The sequence below is a fragment of the Garra rufa genome, chromosome 2 (assembly GCF_049309525.1).
Source record: "Garra rufa chromosome 2, GarRuf1.0, whole genome shotgun sequence".
Classification (NCBI taxonomy): domain Eukaryota; kingdom Metazoa; phylum Chordata; class Actinopteri; order Cypriniformes; family Cyprinidae; genus Garra; species Garra rufa.
Window position 1 is genome coordinate 33,115,920 of NC_133362.1, and position 8,805 is coordinate 33,124,724.

At 38.4% G+C, this 8,805-nt stretch overlaps 1 long non-coding RNA gene across 1 annotated transcript; it reads left to right on the forward strand.

The window, feature by feature from the left end:
• Window positions 1–4,602: 4,602 nt before the first annotated feature.
• On the forward strand, window positions 4,603–7,679 carry LOC141325117 (uncharacterized). The gene is made up of 4 exons (XR_012353736.1): window positions 4,603–4,717; window positions 5,481–5,574; window positions 5,660–5,741; window positions 7,261–7,679. It is a non-coding gene; the product is annotated as an uncharacterized lncRNA (long non-coding RNA).
• Window positions 7,680–8,805: the final 1,126 nt, after the last annotated feature.

An 8,805-nucleotide genomic window follows, 5' to 3' on the forward strand; every position in this document is an offset into this window, starting at 1 on the left:
ACTCAGTGGCTTGCCTGTTAAGTGTGTGGAATATTTAACATGGTAATTAATGCCTTCTGTTGCTCCTCCATCTCCCCGCGGAGCAATGGTAAAGACCTTCTGATGGAGTAACAAAATATTTTTTAAGTTCCTATCTGCAGTGCCTTCATGCTCTCCAGCTTTTTGACATGTTTTGTTCACTACAACAGGATGTGAGAAGAATATGTTATTAGAGTCAATACTAAATGGATCTTGAAGCATACAAAGAGATGATGGCCTAAACCCAGTCTCAGACGACACACAGTCTGTTCACAGACCGCCTGTCCTGATGCATACTGCACACAAAAATAGCAAAAGCTGGCTGGAATCTACTGATTGAATCTGATTTGTTGGTGCTACAGTACACAACTTTTATAATTATTCATTTAAAGTGTCGGCTTGTGTAAAGTGATTAAATCCTTCACAACAAATGTAACTGTGTTAAACAGATGATGGCAACTGAACAGATTATTTAAATAATCTCAGAGCAACAACTGTACTCATGTTAGAAACACATTATATGTATGGATACCTATGCTTACAAAATAGATCAGGTTGGAAATTCTAATTACAAAGTCTACACAATCACACCAATTTCTTCAGTGTTTCACCTACACTCAGTGAACAGTAAGATTTTTAATGTTTTTAAATAAGTCTCTTCTGCTCACCAAGCCTACATTTATCTAAACCACAGCAAAAGCAGTACAATTTTAAAACATTTTTACTATTTAAAATAAATTTTCTACTTGAATATATTTTAAAAATTTAATTTATTTCTGTGATCACAGCTACATTTTCAGCATCATTACTCCAGTCACATGATCCTTCAGAAATCATTCTAATATGCTGATTTGCTGTTCAAGAAGCATTTGTTATTATTATTATTATTATTATTATTAATATTTAAAACAGTTGAGTTTTTTTAGGATTCTTTGATGAATAGAAAGATCCGAAGATTAGCATTCAACTGAAATAAAATGCTTTTGTAACATTATAAACTATACTATTCAAAAGCTTGGAGTTAGTATTTTTATGTATTTATTTATTTTATTTTATTTTGAGGGGGAAAGAAATTATAGAAATTAAAACTTTTATTTAGCATTTATAATGTTACAAAAGATATTTCAGATAAATGCTGTTTTCTGAACTTTCTATTTATTTTCTATTTATCAAAGAAACCTGAAAAAATTCTGCTCAGCTGTTTTCAACAGTAATAATAAATATTTTTTTTTTTTTTTTGAGCAAGAAAATCAGAATATTAAAATGATTTCTAAAGGATCATGTGACTGGAGTAATGATGCTAAAAAAATGGCTTTAAAATCACAAGAATAAATAACATTTTAAAATACATTCAAATAGAAATAGAAAACAGTTATTTTAAGTAGTAAAAATATTTCAAAATGTTACTGTTTTTGCTGTCCTTTTGATCAAATAAATGCAGGCTTGGTGAGCAGAAGAGCCTTCTTTAAAAAAGATAAAAAAAATCTTACTTTTCAAAAACTTTTGACTGGTAGTGTACGTGCAAGTGTTTTCCACACTGGTGTGTTATTGTAGTATCATCTGTTTCAGAAATACTTATCCAAACCACCCTTTCTGTCACGTGTTTGGACTCCTTTCCACTGTCATCTTTAAGACCATCAGATGAATACATTTGACACTATTAGATGAGAACAAAACCTGAACTTAATTGAGCTGAATGATGACACTATTGTCTTCTGTAGAGCTGCTGTATAAATTAATTGAATTTGTCCATAATTGACAAATTCTGCAACATCAACACTGTTATTAATCTAAAATGGGTTTGGAATTAAAGTTTGCATCATTGATTTTGAACTTTCCTGTTCAATAGTGTGTAGATGCTTTGAACCAATCTCTTTTGTGCAAAGTGCTACATATAAATAAAGGTGACTTGACTTAAACAGCATGTAAAACAAAACAAACTGTGACTAGTCCCATGTTCACCTGACACATTGTAAGCTGCAGCTCTTGGTCAGAATAAGATGTTGTACTGCATTAGACTTCATACAAATAGTCAATAGCATGGCTACTAGTACTCCAGACTATTTCATAAAGTCTCTGACAGGATTCTGTGTTTCTGCAGCTTTCACTCGAGTTGGTTAAAGAGTTTCCGCTGATATGGTAAGCGACTGCCAAAGGAAAGCGAACTAGAGGGAAATGAACATACCACGACTATGACTGTATTGTAGTTAATCGTCCATGATCGAGAGGAAACGAGGAACCCACATTAATCTTTAATTCTCTGGCGTTGGCCATGAGCACCGGCAAGACACATACGTCAAGAGAACAATGTTGCACATGAATAATGCATCGAGAGAGCACATTAATTTCATGCAGGTCCTGGTGTCTGTTTCCAACCGCACTGAGTGACAATTAAAGGGTTTTTGAGTCAATGTAATATTTATTCAGTCGCGGTGGAGGACCTTTAGGTGTCAGTCCTCTGGTTGCATGTCAGCCGCAGTGGAAAACAACTGTGCAAGGTGATTATCTTTCAGGTGGGAACTTACACATTTGTTATCTCTTGTCTCTTCATTACTAGAACACTTCCTCCCATCTAAACCGGACTCGGGAGCGCCTAACGACATAGAACGATAACAATTTAACTCTCATTGTTTCATTAATTTTATTTCCTAAAAATTAATGCATCCTGTCATCTAAGCTGCACCAGAGAATGTATTGCGACATGGAACGGTAGCGATCTAATTCACGCCGTTCCATTCATTTTATTTTTTGAAGACTTTTAATAATACACAAGCTGTGGGGCGTGAACAACTAATATAAAGTTTTGAATCTATACCTGAATGAAGATGTATAGACACAGATACAGACAGTCCTGTGCGTGTTGCTAGGTGCTGGGAAGCAGAAGGCTAAGCTGTCAGAAGCGATCCACTCTCATATCAGAGACTAGAGCGGAAGCGCAAGCCTGTCATGCCTCTCAGCCGCACTGATGTTTGATGATGATGATGATGTTTCTATATGTGAGACTCTTGATGCAGTCCAACCCTCCAGTGCGGTTTGGATTTCATCCTGTTACAACAGATGCGCAGCTAGTCAACAGCTCTCGCTATGCACATGCACAAATGCATGAGGGCTGCATTCACATTCGGTGGACTACAGGGATCAAGTGTGTCCTTAACGAAGTACAACGAACCTGTTTCACCTCACACTTGTGTCACCACCATGTCCTTGCATGCTGTTGCACATGCCCTTCTGTTCTTTAGCCTTCTGTCATCCTTTTTTTCTTGATTGCATACAGTAACAGCACGTCTCATTGCCAGATTTTGTTTTTCAAGGCTTCTCTCCACCCCACCGATGGCCACGACACACCTCCCTAAGGCTGTTACGGACGCCCGGCCAACGCGGCAAACTGCCACACACATACACACGAGTGGGATTACAAAGGCTATCCTATCCAGTGAACACACAGCTTAACTCATAGTGTGACTATATGCAGCAAATTTGACAAAAGGAGTTAACAAAGCTTAATATGGGTTACCGGCATTAATAGACAGGATTATAGGGATGGTTCACCCAAAAATGAATTACTCTAATCATTTACTCAACCTCAAGCTAGAGTTTGACACAACGCTTTGGCAAGTTGAATGTGTGGAAGTTTGAATACAACATAGGTGAAGTTTTCAGCTAAAAAGACACACTTCTGTATATCACACTAATTGTTGAATGGATCAGTAGTGTGCAGCTGTGTTATAAAATGAGGAGGCAAAGCCTCAAATATATTTTATTTGTAAACTTACAGTGACGGAAAAATTATTTGATCCTCTGCTGATTTTGTATGTTTTCCCACTGAACATGCCCTGGCTGAGGGAAGGAGGTTCTCACCCAAGATTTGAAGATACATGGCCTCGTCCATTGTCCCTTTGATGCGGTGCACTTAAAGGAAGTGCTCCTAATCTCAGCTTGTTACCTGTATAAAAGACACTTGTCCACAGAAGCAAATCATCAATCAAATTCCAAACTCTCCACCACAGAGCTGTCCAAGGATGTCAGGGACAAGATTGTAGACCTACACAAGCCTGGAATGGGCTACAAGGCCATCGCCAAGCAGCATGGTGAGAAGGTGATTACAGTTGCTGCGATTATTCGCAAATGGAAAAAATAACTGTCAATCTCCCTCGGCCTGGGGCTACATGCCAGATCTCTCCTCGTGGAGTTTCAATGATCATGAGAATGGTTAGGAATCATCCCAGAACTACACGGGAGGATCTTGTCAATGATCTCACACTATGGTAACACACTATGCCGTGAAGGACTGAAATCCTGCAATGCCCAAGGTCCCCCTGCTCAAGAAAGCACTGAAGTCCAATGAACATTTGAATGATTCAGAGGAGAACTGGGTGAAAATGTTGTGGTCAGATAAGACCAAAATCGAGCTCTTTGACATCAACTCAACACACCGTGGCCGTTTCTCAATATGCGTTCTTGTCTGGACTTGTGTTCTTGTGGACTTGTGAAACGTCATCAGTCGTCGCCCAAGTACCGTTCCAATTCAGAGTTCACATCTAGCCAAGTACAGTTAAAATCCCCGGATGTGTTCTTGCTCCGCCCCTTTTATCGAGGATGCATCAGGAGGTGACTTGTGTGGACTTGATAAAGCTCATAACCCAGAATTCAGTTCGCGCCAACGGACGTTGCGTAATGGCGGAGGAGAGAACTCATAACTGTAAGTGATACATTTCGAAAAAATATTGTTATTGTGTCACGAAATGTAGTTTTAAGATCTTTTGAGGTGAGAATATAGTTATTTAAACTTAAAACTGTTGTTAAATTATAAGGTTAGCCGCTATTTAAAAACTTTCCTCAGAGGATTTCAGAGTTAAGAGACCCAACGATTAACGTTACTGGGCAGTCAGCGCTCATGTAAATTAACTGTCGAGGGCAGTCCTGCCTCAGGAGTTGCTCCTAAAATATGATGCTGCCTATAGTGTTGCTGTAGTGGTTAAACATAAGCTTAAATCCATATTTAATGTGCATCTAACTTACTGGGCTTTGGGTAACGTATATGTAGTTCTTTTTCTCATGAATCTATCGAAAACTAACCATGGTTTTACTACAGATAAAACCAAAAGAACATGGTTGCTATATTTAACCATGGTAAATAACTATAGTTTAACCATGGCATTTGTAGTATTACTGTGGTTATGCAAATGGATGTCAATAAAAAAGAAAGGAGAAAAAAACATGGTTACTACAATTTTACTATAATAAAACAATGGTTAATTTTCGTAAGGTTTTGTTCCCTCACGGATCATTTTAGCTGAGAGAAAACTCTTTTTTTTTTTATGTAGACCCTAATTTTTTGAGTGCTGTGTTGTAGTTTTCACCAAACTGTTTGCTTGTCTTTATTTCATGTTTGTACTGAATTACTTTATAACAATATTATTGGTCATTAAAATGTCCATTAAGTTTTGTTTTTTTTTATCAAGGGACTGCTGAGGAAACTCGGGCGCTTATAGAATGGCGGGCGGCCAATGAAAATCTTTTTACAGGGAGGCGCAACTCCTGCAAAAGTGGATGGGAGTGAGTATTGATTTTGATTGCTTATATCATTCCCTGCATGTCTAAAGGTTTATGTCATGTCAATCTCTATTTTTATTTTGTCTAGGCACTTTGTTTCCACTTCTGGTTTGGCCATAACGGCCAAACAGGCCAAGAAGAAATGGAGCAATCTGAAAGACAAATACAAGGTAATCTGCCTGTTCCTCTGCTTCTGTTTCCGAAAGACCCATACCAAGATTTGTGTAAAGGCTAACTGGTCTTATATGAAAGTTATCATGGATGCATAGGCCATTACATTTTGTCTTGCATAGTTTATTTTGAGATGATAAAAAGAATAGTTCACCCCAAAATTACAATTATGTCCTTTACTCCCCACAAGTTGTTCCATACCTGTATACATTTTTTTTTTTTTTTGCTCTACACAGGAAGATATTGTTAAGAATATTTGTAACCAAACAGTTCTGAGGTACCACTGATTTCTATAATATTTTTTTTATACTAAAGAAGCCTGTGGTGCCCCCAAACTGTTTAATTAACAAATGTGACCCTGGATCACAAAACCAGTCATAAGGGTCAATTTTTCAAAATCGAGATTTATGCATCATCTGAAAGCTGAATAAATAAGCTTTACATTAATGTATGTTAGGATAGAACAATATTTGGTGTTTGAAAACCTGGAATCTGAGGGTGCAAAAAATCTGAATATTGAGAATCACCTTTAAAGTTGTCCAAATGAAGTTCTTAATGTAATGTAATTTCCTAATGATTTTTACCATAAAATAAAAATCAATGATTTGGCCCATACAATGAATTTTTGCCTATTGCTATAAATATACCCCAGAAACTGGACTACTTTGTGGTCCAGGGTCACCAATATTCTTCAAAATATCTTCCTTTGTGTAGAGTGAATTGGTCAATCAATCAATAAATTACTGGTTTGAAACAACATGAGGGTATGTCAGATTTTTACTTTATTTCAGGAGCTTAGGGACCCACCTACAGGGAAAGGGGCAGAGGCCGGTAGTGTGACCGCTGCCACCTGGCAGTGGTACACTGCCATGGATGCAGCACTCCAGGGGCAGCACTCAATCAGTCTGCCCCTGGTTGTTGCATCAAACCTGACTGCCACTACAGGTGGCTCAGTCAGCACGCCGGCCTCTGCCCCTGCTGATGAAGCCAGGAGCAGTAGTCAGCCGTCAAGGAAAAGGTCGAGGGACAGCCAGGCTCTCCTTGATTTTATGAAAGAACAGGCTGAGAGGGAAGAGGAAAGGGAAAGACAGGCAGTGGCGAGGGAAGAAGAGAAGGAGAAGGCAGCAACAGCCAGAGCAGAGAGATACCTGTCTCTTTTTGAAAAACTCGTCAACAGATTCTAAAAAAAAATATGTTTTAGTTAAATGTCTTAAATAAATGAATCTGCTTTAAATAAATTAAAAATTAAATTCTATCTAGGCAATTTATTCATGTAGCAACAGTGTATTCTTTATATTTACAACAAAACACAAATGATATAGCATTTTTTTATTGCAGTTGTTTACTATTACAGTCATGCAGTTTAAACCTCAAGAACATACCAACATAAAAAAAAAAAACATTTATCTTTCTTTATATATGTATCTGCTTACCTATATATTTATACCTATCTTTACAAAAAAAAATTATATTTGATCTAATGTGTATACTATGTTAAACTGTTTTTTCATCTTTTAGTAAACATGGCAACATCTGGAAAGGTTTAGGCTACTGTCTATATGTAGTCATGTTCATTCAGACAAGCAGGCAGTCCCTCAGGAGAAGATAGCTGAGCTGCAAGACGTCCTCGGAGATGATTGCCTGATAGGTCCCTTTCATCCACTGGTTCGTTCTCCACGTCATCCTCGCTGCCGTCTTGTCCATGGCTTTCCTCCTCCAGGAGATCACCTCCTATCATGCAAATGTTGTGGAGGATGCAGCAGGCAGCAATCACCTTTGGGGCAAACAGTGGCCTGATCTCCAAGGCTCTCAAGAAAATGGCACGCCAGCGTGTCTTTAACATCCCGAAGGTGCGCTCAATGATGTTTCTAGCCAGAGCGTGATGCCTGTTGTATCGGGCTTCAACCTGGCCTGTTAATCAGAAATTGTGTAGAAAATGTGTGGTGTATTACAAAGTTAAAATAGTAACAATCTCTGGTATATTATGTTTGTGTGTGTGTGTGTGTGTGTGTGTGTGTGTGTGTGTGTGTGTGTGTGTGTGTGTGTGTGTGTGTGTGTGTGTGTGTGTGTGTGTGTGTGTGTGTGTCTGAGACAAAATGAGTCATCATACCTGCGACAGGCTGGCGGTACGGGGTCATAATTGCAATGGGACGCTGCAGGCATGGGTATCCACCGTCTCCTAAGAGACAGTGTCCAGCTGGTGGATACAGAGCCTGCTGATACATGGGTGATCTGCGCAGAACAAGGGCATCATGAACAGATCCTGGATTGCCAATGTACACATCTATAAATGCACCCTTGGCATCACAGGTGCCCTGAAGAATGATGGAAGGAAAAAGCTTTCTATTTATATAACACTTTTTTTGTGGCTCTGCAGGAGGAAGAATCCTGACGTGGCACCCATCGATGGCACCAGCGACACAGCGAAATGCCTCATGGCCAGCAAGGCGAGCAAAGCTGGCCCCCACCTCCTCCATCTCTTCTGCCTTTGGGAAGTGAATAACTTTGTGGAGGATGGTCATCATCTCCTCCACAACATTGTGAACAGTCCTACAGACTGTTGCAAGTGGCATGCTGAAGGTGTCTGAAGTGACCCTGTAGGACGCTCCACAGGCCAGCCAATAAACTGTTACCAGGACTTCCATTTCATGGCTCCATCCATGGGCTTTTTGACGGGGCAGCATCCGGATTAGCGTGTTGATGCTGTTCCTGGAGAGCCTGAAGGCTGGTTTTAAATCCTCTCCAGAAAAAAACTTAACCAGGATAGGTACTTGGTCATTGACTTGTGAATACCTATGTGTGGGACTTTGTTCCTGTGAAAATATACAGATAATATATAAATTAAGAATGTTTTTACTGTTTCTTTTTTGTGTATTTATTATATTTTTATATATTATATTATTATATTTAATGAATTTATTTATATATTTTTTCAATATTTAATCAATTGTATTTTAAACATTGTCTGAAATTAATTTAAGTCTGACAGAATTAAATTTTCCTCTAACATTTGATCTGTTGATGTATTTGCTTACATTTTATTTCAGTTTCATTCATGTATTG